This window comes from Macrobrachium rosenbergii, chromosome 53 (genome assembly GCF_040412425.1).
Source record: "Macrobrachium rosenbergii isolate ZJJX-2024 chromosome 53, ASM4041242v1, whole genome shotgun sequence".
Taxonomy (NCBI): Eukaryota; Metazoa; Arthropoda; class Malacostraca; order Decapoda; family Palaemonidae; genus Macrobrachium; species Macrobrachium rosenbergii.
The window spans coordinates 23,666,874-23,685,323 of record NC_089793.1 but is presented as its reverse complement, the minus strand read 5'-3'; the positions used below and the strand labels follow the sequence as shown (position 1 = coordinate 23,685,323).

The following is an 18,450-nucleotide window of genomic DNA, read 5'->3' as shown; positions in this document are numbered from 1 at the left end:
TATATATATATATATATATATATATATATATATATATATATATATATATATATATATATATATATATATTATTATATATTATTAAAGGACCTCATTCAAACCATCCAGTTTGAATGAGGTCCTTTAGTATTCTACTAATGCACAGAACAATTGTATGTGATAAAGTTAATATATATATATATATATATATATATATATATATATATATATATATATATATATATATATATATATTTACATTCTCCCCAAAGCTACAGGGGAAACAAAGAAATGAACAAAGATAGAATAACGAATAAATTGTGAATTGTCCCAACCTAATATATTGTATCGTTTACATGTTTAAGTTGAATTCCAACTGATCCTAAAAAGTCCCTTCGTTAATTCAAGTACGCCGTGATAAATGGCACCTCTGTCGCGTATACGAATTACCTCTTAAGGGGTTTGCGCCGTAAGTACATCTCACTTGGTGCACTGTAGGCATTACGTTAGGTTCTTTGCAGCGTCCCTTCGGCCCCAAGTAGCCTTGTTGCAACCCCTTTCGTTCCTTTGACTGTACCTTCGTTCATATTCTCTTCCATTTTACTTTCCACCCTATCCTAACAATTGTTTCACAGTGCAACTGCGAGGTTTTCCTCCTGATACACCTTTCAAACGTTTTTACTCACAATTTCCCTTTCAGCGGCGAATGATGTCATGAGTCCCAGCGCTTGGCCTTTGGCCTAAATTTTGTATTTCATTCCGTTTCATTCCAACCATCCTCTCTTCTTACAGTACTTCCCTCTGGTCCCACAAGAAGGGGAAAAAAAGGAAAAAAAAGTTAAATACCGAATCTTTCATTTGGGGCCCTTAGGCTCGTACTGTGCCCTTACGCTCAACGTAGTACACACGGCGCTTCAGCGAAGGTAATGGTCTTATTTGGAGCGAAGTGAGCCTCTAATCGTCTTCGTCTTGCTCATGATTTTCAATCGTTATGATCGTTGTTTGCGGGACTGCAAGAACTGCTGCTACGAGATGTCGACTATTTCAGCTGCTGGCTGTTTCCTGTTCCTGTATCGAAAAGACGGATCTTCAAAGATTTGCAGGGGGGTTGGGGGAGGTTTAGTCTTTCTGAGCCTTCCTGTTTCCCCGCGGTAAGATTCTGGAGACATGAGGAGGTGCTGGCTAGTGAGGATACAGGGATACAGTCCTCGGCTTTTTCTTTATGTATTCATGTTTATGTGTGTTGTGTATGCATGTGTTTGTGGTTAGTCATGTAAATTTTCATTAGTCTATGATAGTTATAATTTGTCTAGTTTTTAATGAGTCATCTTTTTTAGCTTTTAATTCTTGTTTTGAAACAATGGAGGAAAAACAGCTTAAGATTTGAAATTTTTTTTTATAGTTAATTGCTTGTGAGATATTGAGATACGCTTTTATAGATAAGTATCTGTAAATTTAGATATGCAAATATTTCCTTAGGAAATCTATTACTGTAAACGTGAGTAATAAATAATTGACCTTTACGCTTCTGCAGCGTTTATATAAAAAACCTACTGTTGACCTCCTAACCTTTTTGGGTCAAGGTTGAGTCGCCCTCACTACAGAGGTACAGCGATTAGTTCTGAACTCGCATTTAAGTGATACTCTGATGTTTATTGTTCAACGAGAGTCATTGTCAATTGAAGTACGTAGTGAGTAGGTGTTGTAATTACTTGAAATAATCGCTTTGAGAGCACGTTGAGAATGCTCGATTTTCGGTGGCCCGGTGGGTGGGTTCAAAGGCACCATTAAGTCGTTAACAGTGTTTATAACTTTATCCTTCGTCTGCTTGAGAGACAGACAGACAGTCAGTCAGGTCACATGGGTGATCTTACCTTTTTTATTTATTTATTTACTCGTTTTATCTATTTTGGAGTTGGATATGCGCTCTCTCTCTCTCTCTCTCTCTCTCTCTCTCTCATCATCATCATCTGGTAATGGACTTACCCTTACAGGTGTTTATTCTGTGCACAGTGCTAATCACTACAGTGTAAATGTGTTGCATATATATATATATATATATATATATATATATATATATATATATATATATATATATATATATATATATATATATATATATATATATATATATATATATATATATTTACTTATATAATATTTTACACATTTACATATATTTTTATATATATATATATATATTTATATATATATATATATATATATATTTATTATTTTTATATATTTATATATATATATATATATATATATATATATATATTTATATATATATATATATATATATATATATATTTATTATATATATATATATATATATATATATATATATATCACACGCCAACAGGTGAATTTTTTCCTCCTCCTCCCGCTGCTGCTGCCGTTTAGATTTCTATGCAGTTAATGACGCAGGATCTCCGTCATTGAGATTCGGAGGTTTTGAAACGGTGGTTCCTTCAGTTAAGAGAATTCTGGTCATGGAAGAGCTATCGGCCTTCAGACCAAAGCCTGGGAGGAATTGATAATTGCTCTTTTGAGGCCTCGGAAGCTTCTTCTTCTTCTTCTTCTTCGTGTTTATCTTGTGATTTGGCGGAGTTGCTTTCGTGGGTATCCAAGACATAGGTTCCTCTCTTGGGGACGTGGCAGAGATGGACACAGTTTGTCGTTGCTACGATTCTCGGGGAGGATTTGTAATGTAGGGCGGTTATTGTAGGTTTGTTAGGGAGCGCGGGCCTCCTCAATAAAATTTAGATAATTTACGTATGCATTGTTTATTTGTATGTATAGTATATATCTATTTATAGTTATGGTTTTATATATATTATATAATTTATATTGTAATATATAATTATATGTATACATATACAGTATATGTGTGTGTGTGTGTACCAAATTTCATTGCCTAGGTGAAAGAGGCATACTTGATTTTAGGAAAGGCAACACCTCCAGATTCGATCGCAGGTCGTCTAGTTGAGTGTGCGTATGAGAGAGAGAGAGAGAGAGAGAGAGAGAGAGAGAGAGAGAGAGAGAGAGAGAGATTTAAAACTGTAGCAGAGTTCATCTTTTTTATTATAAGGATTATAATGTATGTGTGGTTAAGCGTGTCGATGGTGCCGTAAGGATGGGAAGTCGTAAAGGGGTTTATGGCAGGTCCAGCGGCCCTGTGTCGTGACCTGTAGTCAATGGCCAGCCCTTCCTTACTCTCTCTCTCTCTCTCTCTCTCTCTCTCTCTCTCTCTCTCTCTCTCTCTCTCTCTCTCTCTCGAAATATATCGTACTTCATGCACACACACAGAACAGACCCTAAACGCACTCTCTCTCTCTCTCTCTCTCTCTCTCTCTCTCTCTCTCTCTCTCTCTCTCTCTCACTCTCTCTTCATTTGACGAATTAATTACTGATTTAAAATTTCATTTTTCTTGGCAGGTTTTGTAATACTTTATGCAAATTTAGTATTTATTATATTTGTTATTGTCATGACAAAGAAGTACAATGTTAAAGGTTTTCATAATTAAGTATATATATATATATATATATATATATATATATATATATATATATATATATATATATATATATATAATTTATATAAATAACTAGTGTTGACTTTTACTTGTTTTTATTTTTTGAGTATTACAAAGACTCAGACTGGGAAAACTGCTAAAATATCGATTCGTTCGGCCTTGCTAAGGTTGAAATGAAACGAATCTTGCTATTAATTATTTCAGTAATGAATTGATAACTGGAACTGTAACAAATATCCGTTAATAAATAAACAAATACATATATATATATAATATATATATATATATATATATATATATATATATATATATATATATATATATATATATATATATATATATATATTTATATATATTTATATATTTTTATTTATACTGCTTGCGTTCCATTACACAAATTACAGATCGACATTCGAGGGCCCTTTTCTCATTTTCTGGAGCGTTTTCTGGCCCCACTGATGGCAGCGGGGGGTTCGGGATGGGGAGTAAGTTCCCTGGGGAGGTTGGGGTGCAATATCGTGTTTAGCTGCGGGCGTATATAACGCTAATGAAGGTCACTGACACCTCACTCATTGAAATTCTAATTTAGACAGCTTAGTTACTGAACTTCAGATTGGCACATAAAATTTGCATTTAAATTTAATGTGCATCAGGAGTAATGAAATTAGGTTGCACACTGTAGTTTATTAAATAATAATCTTTTCGCATTACGACGCTTATCACAAAGCATAATTTGTTAGAATGAACTCTGTTGTATAATGAATTCTATTATACAATTGTCATATCTCATGTATATATTGTCATTAATGTATGTAGCAATGATACCTATACTGTCTTGTTACACAGCTTGTAAGTAGTACAGAGCTTGTAAGTAGTGCCCTCACATTACAGTAAAATATGGCATAAATATGCGTCGGCAAATTATTGCATACTTACCGTAAACAGGTTGAAAACAAGTCGACGACCGTAAGTGGAGAACGAATATCCCGGCAACAGATAGATAAATTGTACGAAACAGTGGTAAGGGCTACCAGTATGTCGGTGACTTGTATTCAGTTTGTTTGCAAAGTGTGTGCGATAACTTGCCGACATGTGTTTGTGACATGTTGTACGCACTGTAATGAATCATATTTCGTCCCAGAGAGTTGGAGTACCAGTATGTCGGTGACATGTATTCAGCGTTGTTTTAAAGTGTGCACTAAGTTACCGACATGTTTGTGACATGTGTTACACACTGTAGTAAATCATACTTCGTCCTTGAGAACAGGACTACTGGTATGTCAGTGACTTGTATGCAATTTGTTTACAATGTGTGTGCAACAAGTTAATGACATGTTTATAAGTTCATGACATGTTGTACGCGCTGTAGTGAATCGTATTTCGTCCCTGAGATTGTTTTAGACGTTGAACACATAACCTGAAAAAACATTTCGTCACAGTGTACTTTAGTTTTATTTTATTATCAGCTTAGTTTTAATTTATTATCTGCTTGTACCCAGGAAATGTTTTTTTTTTTTCCTTACCTCTCCACGTATTTTTCCTTTCATCGTCAGCCACACCCTTTGTATACGAATGGAAATCCTCCGAGTTGTCACGAGTCTGACCACACCCTGCCAGGGCATGACTTGGTATGCATATGACCATAATGCTTTCGACATTGTTCACGCAGGGTCGCTGGTCACGTCGGATTTTTTTTTTCTGCTGCGTTATATGTTTGTGTATTTATATCTTTTATTTTTATTTTTGTGTTTATTCTTGATTTTATTTTTCATGTATTAATCTTAATTGTATTTTTAATTGTATGTATTCTTGATTTTACTCTTTATTTTTATGTAATTTTCTTTATTTTTAATTTTTATGTGTTCTTTATTTTTCGTATTCTTTTCTTCGTTGACTTGTTTTGATGGAAAGAAATTACCTTGGCTTAGGAGAAAGTGTTAAGAATACTTTTTTTTTTTTTTTTTTACTTTGGAGGGCATTCCTTTGTCACTGTCCAATTGTGTAATTGGTGTGCGTTGTTTTGTAGTTGTTGTTCAGGGAATATTGGTATTAAACAAAGAAAATTATTCGTGTAATCTTGCTAGTATTTCTGATATGGCAAACACTTTTTCAAGTGGGATGTAAAAATCGACTCAAGTTATGTTAAGAAGTGTGGTAATTTCATGGATATATATATATATATATATATATATATATATATATATATATAATTATGTATAATATATATATATATATATATATATATATATATATATATATATATATATATATATATATATATATATATATATATATATATATATATATATATATATATATATATATATTTATCATATATATGTGTGTGTGTGTGTGTGTATGCATTTATCAGTCGCTTGCTCACATACGCATTACGCTCTTTGGTAACTAATTGAAGGATCTGTCATCCGTACAGCATCTCCAGTTGAACTATTTGGGAAGTTTCACTGCCGGGTGTTGGGGGGGGCGGGGCAATATTGTATAAAGGTATAATTTCTCAGTGCGCCAATACTGTCGACTACTGTAATAATTCCCGCCGTTCAAGGCGGTAACGCATTTTGTTAAGGCTGTTATTGAAATGTTTTGAAAATTCTCTCTCTCTCTCTCCTATCCGGAATAAATAATTCTCTCTCTCTCTCTCTCTCTCTCTCTCTCTCTCTCTCTTTAGCGCGAGTTTAGCGAGGAAGGTCCGTACCCCCGAACCACTCCGCTAACTCAGAGTTTTAGCATTTCATTGCCTTATAAAGTGTCCTTTTATTGCCCAGGGTGGTCCCTGATATGGGCCTTCCCCCTCCCCCCCTTCCTCTTCTCTTTTATGTTGTTGTTCGAAAAATGGACGCCCCCCTTCCGCCCTCCCCTTCCGTCCCCTCCCCTCCCCTCTTCAATTCCCGGGGTTGGGGGGAGATAGGTTGTTTAGTTTGTCACTGCATGTTTTTTTTTTTTTTTTTTTTTTTATTATCGAGGAACTTTATTTTGGATTTACGCAGTTTGAGCTGTAAGGTATTTACGTGAAATATTTATATTTACTTACTAAGATAAACGTTACTTTACGTTTATTTCGGCAGTGTTAAGCATCTTGGCTTTAAAGAAAAAATTTGTGGTTTCCTCGTAATATTGAAAAGTCTGAGAGGTTTATGAAAAAGGGTGACACCAGTTGGCTTCTGTGAATCAGAAATTTACTTCTCTTCCACACGTGATTGCGTGCTGAATACTTCTGTATACGTGTGTATGTGTATATATATATATATGTATGTATATATATATATATATGTATGTATGTATATATATACACATATATATCTAACTGAATCACGAAAATATGGAACGTGATGAATATATATAAATAAAGACAAAATTCACGAAGGAAAGAGAAACAATGTAGTGCTGCAAGGCCTTTCGACTTGTAGTCCTTTACTTAGCAGACTGAAGAAATATAAAAATAGCTTCACAGAGAAAGCTCGTATAAATGACGGGTGGGGATTACAAAGGAAAAAAATACGTACCGGGAATCTAACGTAATTGGAGAATTAGCAGACCTACTAAAGCAGGGTTGATATTTAAGAGATTTTAGAAAGGATTAGGCTCAGCGGCTCAGAAGCAGGGGCACACAGTAGAATATATATATATATATATATATATATATATATATATATATATATATATATATATATATATATATATATATATATATGTATGTATGTGTGTATATACAGTATATGTGTGTGTATGTATATAATTACTGTATATATATTTATGCGTGTTTATAAATATATATGTATATATATTTTTTCCTTCCTTTCAAGAACAAGTATCGTACCAAATCGACCAGTCAGCTGAGAGAGAATCGCGTTTTCAATTTACCACCGGACGCGAATTTGACGTGGTATTAAGAAAAAAAAACCGGAACATTTAATCCTTAATGTCCCGACCGTATAATTTTTGGGGGGGAGACGGGTCTGCGTATGTTCAAGTTCGATATTAAGAGCGGGAGCAATCCCCCACCCCCACCCACCCCGGAAAATGTCGTTTAGAGAGAGGACCCTGTAATCACGAAAGCGAAGTGGGCTCTTTGTGTGTGTTGCATTGCGCCTGCGCCGCGCCTCCTCAGCGGTAATCAAGCGAAGCCATAAAACTGGTCGAGAAAGGCCAAGAATTACCTTTGGAAAGTCGAGGAATGAGGAGACAAAAAAAAAAAAAAAAAAAAAAAAAAAAAAGAATAAAAATAAAATACGATAAAAAACGGAATAGAAGCAGATGGAAGAAATTAGTTTTATCTCTTGTTGTTGTTTTGCTGTTCTATAATTATCGGGGAATGAGGAGAAAAAAAAAAGAGCGAAAGAGAATAAAAATAAAATGCGATAAAAAACGAAATAGAAGAAGACGGAAGAAATCAGTTATTCCTGTACCTGTTTCTCAATTTTTTATTTCTTTCGCATTGTCGGTCTTGTATACTGTCTAGCACGTGGCTTAATATTTTATTTATTTTAATTTTTAATATGGATTGATAGTTTGTTTAAGCAATTTTTTACAGCAGGAATTCCTTTTTTATTTGAAATTGGGAAAAAAAATGTTTGATTTAAATTTTTGATATGGCTTGATAGCTTTTTAAATAATTTTTTTTTCACTTGAAATTCCTCTTCTGTTTTATTTTGAACAAGGCTCAATAGTTTTTATATTTTTTTTACTCGGTGTCAAAATAATTTTTTTGTCTGATTTTCATTTTTGATATGGCAAGGGAGATTTTGAAATAATTTTTTTTCACCAGAAATTCCTTTTCTATTTTATTTTGGACAAGGCTCAATGCGACAGTTTCTGTGTTTTTTTTTATTGTCAAAATTATTTCTCCTTTCATTTTAATTGTAATATGGCTTGATACTTTTTTAAATATTTCTTTTTCACTTTAAATTCCTTTTGTGTTTTATTTTTAACAAGGCTCGATAGTTTCTATATTGTTTTACTTGGTGTCAAATTAATTTTTTTCTTGATTTCCATTTTTGATATAGCTTTACAATTAAAAATTTTTTTTTACTAGAAATTCCTTTTCTGTTTCATTTTGAACAAGTCTCGATAGTTTCTGTATATTTTTCACTTGTCAAAGTTATTTTTATCTTGATTTTCCTTTTTAATATGGTTAGATAATTTTTACATATTTTTTTTCACTTAAAATTCCTTTTCTGTTTGCTGTTTTAACAAGGCTCGATAGTTTCTATATATATATATATATATATTTATATATATATATATATATATATATATATATATATATATATATATATATATAAAGGTATATATATTTTAACACGGTGCCAAGAATTTCTTCATTTTCACCAGTTTGAGATTATGATAAAAAAAATTTTCTATCTCTGGTTTTAATATTTATTTTTTCCATTAGAAAATCAGCTAACCGTATAAACGCATCGATAATCATAATTCGTCGTATCAGTTCACGTCAAGATGTCGAAAATGTATATACGAGCGGCCTGACAGTAATTGTTAATCGTTAATTGAACTGTCATGGGGATTAAAAGGTCATAATTATTCATTTTTACTTTTTTACTAACATTTTCAGCTGGTAATTTCGTTTTCTGGTCAGTCGTTGGGATAATACATGAAAACCCGTAACGTGTTTTGTCTTTATCGGTGCATTTAAGCAGTGTTTACTCGTAATTATTATTATTATTATTATTATTATTATTATTATTATTATTATTCAGAAGATGAACCCTATTCATACGAAACAAGCCCACCACCGGCTGATGAAGAGTTAGAGGAATTTATTTATGGTGATAGAAATTCATTTCTCGCTATAATGTGGTTCGGATTCCACAATAAGCTGTAGGTCCCGTTGCTAAGTAACCAATTGGTTCTTAGCCACGTAAAATAAGTCTAATCCTTCGGGCCAGCCCTAGGAGAGCTGTTAATCAGCTCAGTGGTGTGGTAAAACTAAGGTATACTTAACTTAACAGGGGCCAATGACTTGAAATTCAAGCTTCCAGAGAACAAGGTGTTCATTTGAAAGAAGTAAACGAAGAAATACAGAAAGAAAGAAGAGAACAGTTATTAGAAAAAAGAAAAATAGATGAACAAATTAATAAAAAAATAGATTAAAATGTAAAAATTATCAAAACGCAAGGAGAATTGTTTTAGGAGGAGTAATGCGTTGCATCTTCTCTTGAACTTTTGAAGTTCTGTTGTGCAACATCCTCAGACAGACTGTTTAAGTGGAATTTGAATTCACGGGCAACGTTTTCATTAGAGATATTTATCATGTTGCATCTTCCCAGTTTATCAGCGCTCTCCAATTTATCAGCGAGAATCCTTAATGAGAAAGATTGGAGAGACTCAGCGGTAGGAAAAGTTAATTGAGTACTATAGAAAATTATATCACGGTCAAATAACCGTGTGTTTTTCAATGATACATTTTTATGTCCATTTTATTCTAGCAGTGGTTTTTAGTTAATTTTACCATTATTTTATTTTGTTAGTTGATTACTTCAGTAAGAAAGTACGAACTCATAACATAAAAAAAGAAGAATATCCATAATTATATATATATATATATATATATATATATATATATATATATATATATATATAGATATATATATAGAGAGAGAGAGAGAGAGAGAGAGAGAGAGAGAGAGAGAGAGAGAGAGAGAGAGAGGAGGTGTGTGGGTTTTTTTTCCCCCATTTTAAGTTTATTGCAATTGCGCTTAAGCTTTGCAGTTTAAGCTTTGCTGTGTCATGAGTGGAGTGGCAAATGTCAGTCCAGAATTAATGATGAAAAGGGTTATTGTCATTTTGTCAAGGTCGATGACTTTAGTAATGTGTGCCAATATCAACGTGTGTTCTTGAAAGTTGGCGAGTTTGAAAGTATTTCGGGGGGGGGGGGGCGGGTTAGTGCCGTCAGTGCACCTCACGCAGTCCACTATAGGCATTACTTAGAAGGTCTCTGCAGCGTCCCTTCGGCCCTTAGCTGCAACCACTTTCATTCCTTTTACTGTCCCTCCATTCATATTACCTATCTTACCATCTTGCTTTTCACCCTCTTCTAACAAATGTTTCATAGTGCAGCTGCGAGGTTGTCCTCCTGTTACACCTTTATAAAACCTTCTATACTCTCAGTGTCCCTTTGAGCACTGAATGACCTCATAGGTCCCAGCGATTGGCCTTTGGCCTTAATTTTATATTCCAGTTCCAATTTAAAAGTATTCCCGAATTCTCAAGATACGTCATTTCAGTATGAAGCCCAGTTTTTGAGCCGTGAACAGATTGCAAAGGAAATAATTGTTGTAATGATATCCATTGTTTTAACCAACTACGCGAATGAGTTATTAAATAGACACGCATTGTAACCTCCTCCTCTGTAACGCCATTGACGTTTTGTATACAGCCCAATTAAGGGGAGTTTCCTGGAACTGAACAGCATCGTAATTGGGGAACACTTCCTCTTACCTTTCTTCTCAAAAGGCTAAATTATAACCTTACGAGTTAGGGGAAGATTGGTGTATATAGTCTGGGTTAATGTATGGTACTTCCTTCCTTCCTTCCATCGACTTTAGGAAATTGCTGTATACTTAGAGAATTATACACCTCAAGGATTATGAACTTGAATTTTGGGAACCATCCTGGAATATAACATATTTCGTCTTTTACACCTGAAGGATTTTTAACCCGACTGTCGGGAACCAGACTCTAATATAACGTAATTTTTTCTAATACACCTCAAGAATTATTAACCCGACTGTCGGGAACCGAACTTGAATATAACATATTTTGTCTCGACCATGGCTACTTATAAGTGCACTATTTTGAAGGGGGCGGGTGAGGGGTAGGAGGAAGGGAGGAGGGGGACTCAGAGGAAGAAGATTAACCCGACTGTCGGGAAACAAACTTAATGTAACATATTTCGTCTCGATCATGGCTGCTTATTAGTACACTATTTAGGGGGTGGGGGTGGAGGGGAGGAAGGGGAAGGGAGGGGGAGAATCAGAGATACAGATTAGTTCCCACGAAACGACACATCATGAATCCGTTAATGGGGCGTTATCGAAGGGATTAAGCATCTACCAAGACGTGATATCCTACGAAGGGTAGCAGAGAGAGAGAGAGAGAGATAGAGAGAAATCTTTACTATGACTCGGTTAATGGCTATTAATGGCTATTATTACCTTACGGGTTAAGAAGAGAGAGAGAGAGAGAGAGAGAGAGAGAGAGAGAGAGAGAGATCTTTACTATGACTTCAGTTAAAGGATACTGTTACCCTATGGGCCTTGGAGTCTCATCTGCAGAGTCGCGTGAAATCGCCCTTAGAGATTTATGAATAAAATAATGACGCCCTGCCGGTTCTCACGATGCTTATAGAGAGAAGGCTATGTGGTTAAACGCATGTCTACCCATAAGCCATAAGCCACAGGGGTTTGTGTGTGTGTGTATAGTTAATAAGGGTGTAAAGCGGATTATTATTTATACATATATATTGTATATATATGCCCGTGTTTGAGCCTATGACAACAAATGGCAGGTGCGGTGCTCTGTTTGACAATTTGTCCGTGTTGGGCCTGTAATCTGACGTGTTTCTTAATTGTGTGTATGTATATATATATTATATTTATATGCATTATATATATATATATATATATATATATATATATATATATATATATATATATATATATATATATATATATATATATATATACATACATACATAGGTGCATGTAGGCGCACTATTGGCTGTGGAAAATGAAAATCATGGTAAATCAAAAAATCAGTATTGGAGTATTGAGAGAGAGAGAGAGAGAGAGAGAGAGAGAGAGAGAGAGACTCTGCTTGACTAATTACAAACCCAGGCACCTTAGCTTGAACCATTATTATTATTTTATCAGGCAGGTGTTCCCCACCTGTGCTAAAGCAGAATTGAATCACTGCATTTAACCATAATTTTTTCAGTTTTATAAGAAGTTAGACATCCATATAAGTTCTTCAAAACACTGATTACTAAAAGCTGAATGAAATGAGATTATAGAGAATAAAAACAAGTAATCACTCGGGAGGTGGGCAAGTGTCCAGTAGATGGGGGCATTAATATGCATCTCTCATACCATCGGTCGTAACGCAGTACGTACAAAAATCGTAGAATCTAAGCGTGGTTCAAGTTATTAAGCGCTTGTTTATATGATTCTCTCTCTCTCTCTCTCTCTCTCTCTCTCTCTCTCTCTCTCTCTCTCTCTCTCTCTCACTCTCTCTCACATCGTAGAATCTAAATGGTTCAGTGGTTCAAGTTATTAAGCGGTTGTTTAAGTTTCTCTCTCTCTCTCTCTCTCTCTCACACACACACACACACACACACACACACACACACACACACACACACACACACACACACACACACACGTCGTCAGGCGCCCACCTTCATAAGTACTGTTTAAGCGACTTCACGCCAAATATTTATCCAGCGTAAAGAGGGCGAGAATAGTCCCTAATATTAAGGCATTTCGCCGTGAAAACTATTGCATGCTCTCGCTGGTTTGAGTAAGTACTGACGGTGGGACGTACTCCTCTTCTGATTTTTCTGTTCGAGAGAGAGAGAGAGAGAGAGAGAGAGAGAGAGAGAGAACAACCGCTTGATAACTTTAAGCACCCTTAGATCCTACGATATGTGTGTGTGTGCAAGAGAGAGAGAGAGAAAGAGCGAGAGAGAGTATTTAATAACTTCAAACACGCTTAGATTCTACGATTTGATGTTGTGTGAGAGAGAGAGATAGAGAGAGAGAGAGAGAGAGAGAGAGGGAGGGTGTGCGCGAGCGACAAGGTTGCATGGTTAATGTAATGAATTATTAAAGCTCCATAAATGAGGTTCTCATCGCTGTAATCCGACCTCTAATTACAGGAACCCGTCATGAAACGAGGATGTAATTGGCCTCCTGACGGAGAGGTGCAATGCCGGTGTTTCTGCCGAGTTATGGGCGCTAATAGCAACAGGGTGTTGGTTAATGGTGGGCTGGGAAAAAAGTCTCTCTCTCTCTCTCTCTCTCTCTCTCTCTCTCTCTCTCTCTCTCTCTCTCTCTCTCTCTCTCTCTCACACAAATCGTTGAATCTAAGCGTGGTTAAAGTTATGAAGCGGTTCTTTCTCTCTCTCTCTCTCTCTCTCTCTCTCTCTCTCTCTCTCTCTCTCTCTCTCTCTCTCTCTCTCTCTGCGTGTAAGATTTTCAGTTTCAAAATACGCCTAGAATATGCTTATTACGGAAAAACCTCAGATGACCCTCTCTCTCTCTCTCTCTCTCTCTCTCTCTCTCTCTCTCTCTCTCTCTCTCTCTCTCTCTCTCTCTCTCTCTCTCCAGTTTTTAAAGTACGTTTAGAATACCAATATTTCCGGAAAACTTCAAAAGGCCTCGGTCAAAGTACCTTTGATATTTTTCCATATCTCCGAAATTGTTCGTCTTGGCGGAAAATTTTTTCGTACATCTTATATCAAGGAATTTTCATTCTATTTATTAATTTTGTTTTACTTCCTGTCTGTTACAAGAAGTCACCGATACGGATGACGAAAAAAATTTTGACTGAATTTTATTAGTCATAATTTAGCTTTCCCTCGAAGGATATTATGATGTATATTATTATCATATATTAGAAAGGTCCATTTCCGTGCAAAAAAATTTTTTTCTTTAGCAATTACTGGTCCTTCAGTGTTAGAGTATTATTTTATATAATCTTGTATTAGAATGTATTTTTTTTATATGTATAATCTTGTATTCATTCCTTACTGAACGACTTGTTTTACCATTACTTGAGACGTGGAAGCATGTAGTATTATCTCTCGTCGACGAAACATTCCCTAATCCCGTTTCTTAACAGAGGAAAATATCAAAGTATTAAATATTAAAAGGGGGGGAAATATTAAAATGTGTTTTTCCTCGCAGCGTAATCGTTTAATGATAACTGACATAGAGTTTTCCTAATTTTTACCCAAACAATTTTTCCATTTATTTATCTATTTTTTTCTCCTTAGCGCCGCTCTCCACTCATGTAATTTTCCGTCGTAAATATGCTGGTAGATTTCCTTCCATGGCACTAATATCCTTTGTGTTATCTCATTATTGTTTTTGTTAAGCATGCAACTTTTGTTAACCCTTTCATTGAAAAAAAAATTAGTCTTTACTAGAGACCATTTTATGAACCCAGTTATAATTATGTTGTTTGTTTTAATCTTCTGCCTTTTAACTAATATTATTCATCTCTTATTTTATTATGCTTAAACGTCTCCAGTATTAATTTTCTCTTTTTATTAACACTCATCACTTATTTTATACTTAAATGTCTCCGGTGTTAATCCTTTGCCTTTTTATTAACATTATATTTATCGCTTATCATAATTTCGAAAGCCCGACTATTCTGCAATTCCGTTGTGTGTGTGTTTTTTTTTTTATTTTTTTTTTTTTTGCTTGTTAGTAAGACGTTTTATTGTATCTAAAGATTTAACGTTAACATTATTCATCACGTATTACACTTAATGTCTCCAGCAATTTTGAAAATCCAATTATTCCGCAATTTTAGGTTTTGTGTGTGTGTGTGTGTTCGTCTTTTGTTTTAAGTTAGTAAGACGTTTTACGTTTTATTATATCTAAGGATTTAGCGTTAACATTATTCTTCACGTATTATACTTACGTCTCCAGTAATTTTGGAAGTCCAACTATTCCGCAATTTTCCGTTTTGTGTGTGCTTGTCTTGTTTTTTTTTCTAGTTAGTAAGACTTTTGTTATTTCTAAAGATTTACCCTTAACATTATTCATCAAGTATACTTAATGTCTCCAGTAATTTTGAAAACCCCACTATTCCGCAGTATTAACTTTGTGTGTGTGTGTGTGTGTGTGTTTTGGTAAGATGCGTTTTTTTTTTTTCAAGGCGCTTTATTATATCAAAGGATTTAGCATAATTGCCCCCGAAGCCGCAACAAACTTGGACAGGAACAGCGATTTCGCCGCGTCTTTTAAAAATCCATGATTTATAGATATTCGCGCTGTCGACGAGCATGAAATTACAGCGTAACACGGTGGGGGTTTGGCCGAGGGAAGAAGGAATGCAAAATTAAGCTCAGTGAAATTGGCGCATTAGCCTCGTCTCAACAAGCCATTGAGGATCATTATATGTCTTCATTCGCGAAGGGAGGTTTGTCACAAACACGTGCGCGCCGCGTACGATGTACCCAGGACCCACTAAGACTTTATCTTTTTGGTGGGTCCTAATGTACCTCCGATACTTGGTTAATGCTTTACTCGATCAACGTTTCATGTTTATTGCGCCTGCGCGGTATTCATTTTTACTGGTGGGTTTAATTATCATCATGACGGGTAGTGGATTCATTCAACTGAATAGTGATGTGGGTGAGTGGGTTTTTGGGGGGAAGGGGTTGGTCCTTCTCCTCGCGAATCCGAATTCTTTTGGTTCATTTACATTTAACTTAATCTTGAAGTTTATGTGGCTGGGAGCCGTGATATGATTGCGTTATTAGTCCTTGTAGTTTTACCCATGTTACATCTTTCTCTTAAGAAGTGCTAAGTGGTTTAAAAAATATATATACACGTAAAATGTGTCAGTATGTGTATATATACATATATATATATATATATATATATATATATATATATATATATATATATATATATATATATATACATACATACATACATACATACATACATACATAATATATGTTTACATGTACGTATTTCTGTCTGTAGGCAGTACACGATGCACTGAGTTCTTTACGTACACGAGATAAAAAAAAAAAATTGTCCTTGCGGGAAAAGTGCCAGTATAGCAAGTTTTTCATTAGTCGTAGTAGCAGGCACATTTAGCCTTCAAACGTTGCCAACATGCTTCTGAGCAGTTAAAAGTTTGGCCGGATTTACTGGCAGAAAACAATTATTGTTGTTATTTTTCTTCTATCTGACTTTCCACACTCTCCTAACAATTGTTTCATAGCGCAACTGCGAGATTTTCCTCCTGTTACACCTTTCATACCTTCTTACTGGCAGTTTCCCTTTCAGAGCTGAATGACCTTATAGGTCCCAGCCCTTGGCCTTTGGCCTAGATTCTTTATTCCTTCGTCCTTTCACACTCGGACTGTGGAACAGCCTCCCTGAGGATGTTGTGCAATTAGAACCTCGAAAGTTCAAGCGAAGATGCGATGCATTACTACTCTAAAACAGTTCTTGTGTTTTAATAACTTATTTATAATTTTATCTATTTATCTATTAATTTATTAATTAATCTTTTCCTTTTGTAATAACCGATATCTTCTTTTTGTATTTCCTATTATCTTCTGTATTTTCTTTCGAATGAACACTATATTCTTTGGAAGCTTGAATTTCAAGTCAGTGGGCCCTGTGGGCTTGTTCCATATTACTGTTACAGGTTTCAGCTTCTGAATAATAATAATAATAATAATAATAATAAATAATAATAATAATAATAATAATGATAATGGTGAAGAAATCCACATGGGTGTAGGTGTAAATATATAATTAAAAAAATAGATATACTGTATATATTTACACCTATACCATTGTGGATTTCTTCACCATTATAGTGACTCATGCTGTTATGAGGTTTTTATGAATAATAATAATAATAATAATAATAATAATAATAATTTTATGTAATTGGAATAAATGGGACTCCGCTCGTAATTGTTACTGAGTAATGACGTAGTTTTTCCCCTCATTTCGTTTGTATTTTGTGTGTGTGTTTTTTTTTAATGCAGAGAAAATGACTGGTTCATTTTCTCTTACTTGTTTCGCCTTTGAAGTACTCTGTTAAGTACAGGGTAATTTTGCAGAATTGTTTTCCCTATAAATATATCACGTACTTTTTATCATTTAACTTCAAGAACTAAAATTTATGTACTACGACTTAGTAATTTCACTTGGTAGCAAATTCTTACTAGTTAGTAATTGCGTTCCTTTATATTTCGTAAAACTTAAAAAAAAATTTATGCTTAAGGGGTGTTTTAATCCCTGCTAAACTCATGCTGGTTAATTACATTTCTTAATATTTCCTAAAACTTGTTCTTTTTTCATTTTTTTCCTAAGAGATGTTTAAGCATTGCCAAATTCATACTAGTTGTTTACTTTGTATTTCCTAAACCTTTTTCTTTTTCCTAAGTGGTGTTTTAAGCTTTGCTAAAGTTTATACTAATTAATTACATTCCTTTATATTTCGTAAACAAATTTTTTTAGTTTTTTTCCAAGAGGTGTTTTAAGCCTTGCTATTAGGATGAGTGAAGCTAAATGGTTGACATTTTAAGATTGATAAACAAATAATGATTGATTTGATTGTTTGGACGCGAAATAGGCCATTGGGTTTTACGGAATTTCATCTTAAACCTTGGAACTTCAAAAGTTCAAGCGAAGATGTAATGCATTACTACCCTAATACAATTCTCCTTGTTTTTCTAATAATTTACTTATACTTTATAATTTTATTTATTAATTTATTTTATTTTTTATTTTTTAATAAGTGATCTCCAGTGACTTGATATTCAAGCTTCCAAAGAATATGGAATTCATTAGAAAGATTTTGCCGATAGAAGAAAACAAAAATAATGAAACCATTAACACAAATTTTGTCAGTCCTTATTAACACTCCTTTCTCCATAATGTCTTAGTTTCACTCATTTATTCCCCCATTTATCTGGAGCCTTTTTCCTTCCCATCTTCCGTAGAATAAGCAACATGTACCACCCATGAGTTTCTGAGGATGATAAGAGTACAGGGTCCTCCCGATTAATGTCCTGGTGTAATTACTTATGACGTGAAATCCATATGGTAGAGTATCCAGAAAAGGCAATACATATACATTTAGTGAGTTTTTTGTACGGCCTCAAGGAAAACATTATACATACATATATATA

The 18,450-nt window shown here is 34.4% G+C and overlaps 1 protein-coding gene across 14 annotated transcripts in view; it reads left to right on the top strand.

Annotated features, from left to right (window-relative positions):
- tgo (Aryl hydrocarbon receptor nuclear translocator homolog tgo) overlaps positions 1 to 18,450 on the top strand; it is a 308,504-nt gene that overhangs the window by 248,272 nt on the left and 41,782 nt on the right. The gene's annotated exons all lie outside the window — the stretch shown is intronic.